The following is a 2,237-nucleotide window of genomic DNA, read 5'->3' on the forward strand; positions in this document are numbered from 1 at the left end:
CCACTGCACTCCAGTCTGGGCGACGGAGTGAGACTCCAACTCAAAAAAAAAAACCAAAAAGAAACAAAAAAAAAATCTTTGTGTCAACTAGTAGAGATTACTTTCAAGGTATTTTGTTATTGAGGCTCAAAAATGAAAGAATAAAAAAAGCAACCTGACTTTTCGGCTACAGCTCTGACTCAAGTAGTCACTGGATCACAGTGGGCGCCCCCTGCAGGCACATTATTCAAGGTAGGACCATCTGGCTCTCAAACTATAAATAAAAACAGACATTCCACAAGTCCCAAGTAGTGTGCCTATTGCAAACAAAAAGGCCACAAGATCGCCCATGCCTCAAAAAGCCCAATGCTAAGGGGGAAAAAAAAAGCCTTCAGTCCACCTAATGTCTGAGATGGCTAAAGGACTTGAAGCAGATCAGGAATGATTGGACCCAGGGGTTCCTTCTGACACAGACAATGCCCTCTATATTTCCAACATGGAGCCCTGGGTCACAATGACAGTGGGAAATCAGAATTTTTTTTTTTTTTTGAGTTGGAGTCTCATTCTGTTCCCCAGGCTGGAGGGCAGTGGCACACTCACAGTCATCCCAGCGTCGACCTGCTGGGCTTCAGCCATCCTTTTGCCTCGGCCTTCCAAGTAGCTGGAACTACAGGCACGAGCTACCATGCCCAGCTAATTATTTACTTATTTATTGTAGAGACGAGGTCTTGTCAAGCTGCCCAGGCTGATCTCAAATTCGCGAGCTAAGACAATCCACTTGCCTCGGCCTCCTAAAGTGCTGGGATTACAGGCTGAGACACCGAGCTCAGCCAGTTTTTGGACTTTTTAATAGATTTTGGTACCAATTCTTCAGTATTAAATATCTGGTTGTCCAAATTTTCTTTAGAGATTTAAGAGTGCCTGGGGCCTCAAAAAACAAACAAACAAAAAAACAAGATTATTCCTCCTTGGATTGTCAACCAGGAAAGGTTCATTTATTTATTTAAATTTTAGATTCAAAGGGTACATTGCAGGTTTGTTACATAGGTATATTGTGTGATGTTGAGGTCTGGGCTTCTATTGAACCCATCACCCAAATAGTGAACATGATACCCAATAGTGTTGGGGACCGACCACAAAGGTCTGCCTTCTGACATGGTCGAGGAGACTGATGACCCGGACAGCATGACATGTTCGGGAAAGCAATGGTTCTGCTTCTCCTGCTTTGCTTAGTCATGCTGCCGGTGGAAAACCTAGAGGCTGAGAAACTACAGTTAACTTAACAACCACAGAGAAAGGACTCTGGAGGATTGCAGGGAATTTTTTCTACTCACCCCGTGGTTATAGCACAGAGAGGAAAAATCATAGTTTTCACAGCGTTGGCAAATGAATGGGTGGACACAGACCTGGTGTTTATGCAGGACTGCTCATTTATTGCTAGCAAATCTGTGATATATATACCCTTTTGTTACATAGCCATTTGGGTGACATACATGAGAAATTTTTTCTTGACATTACTTAAATTTTTCAAAACAAGTTTCTTAAAACATTAATGATGGTTATGTGTAACTTTCCAAATGTTTTCTTTTTTAAAACATTAATGATTGTTATGTGCAACTTTCAAGTGTTTTCCTCACATTTTTACAGTTAGGTGGACAGTCATGTGAAACCTTTTATGTATTCTTCTCATATTTTACCAATTAGATACAATCACTTTCCTTAAAGCTATGAAACAGAAAACTTATACGATTATTCCTTTAAAGCTAAACATACTCATAACGTAAAAACACCATTACCCTATACTTAAATACCCATGACCTTTCAAAATTAAGCATAATCTATGTATTAAAACTAATATTTAATCTTTTCCTAGAAATCATGTGACAGCAAAAGTTAGCCTGTACATTCTAGCAAATGTTTTCTGCCACAAGGAACTAAACTTTTATTTGTGTAGCTATAGAAAAACCAATCTCCAGAACACTGACATTTCTTGGGGTCCTGCCAGTAAAGCTGGCACAACAATTTACAATTGTTAGGCCACTGGCTCATCTCTCTCTGACTCACCTCCAATCCTCCAATCAAGACCACATGGTTCCAGTTTGTTTCTAAGGAGCACAGAGACGATTGCCTGAGCTCAGGGATCCGAGACTATCCTGGGCAATTTGGTAAGACCTCATCTTGACGTTATATCAAAAATAAGCTGGGTGTGGTAGTGTGCACCTGTAGTTCCAGCTACTTGGAAGGCTGAGGTGGAAGGA

The sequence above is a fragment of the Carlito syrichta genome, unplaced genomic scaffold (genome assembly GCF_000164805.1).
Source record: "Carlito syrichta isolate Samal-C Ts95f unplaced genomic scaffold, Tarsius_syrichta-2.0.1 Scaffold311480, whole genome shotgun sequence".
NCBI classification, from domain to species: Eukaryota; Metazoa; Chordata; class Mammalia; order Primates; family Tarsiidae; genus Carlito; species Carlito syrichta.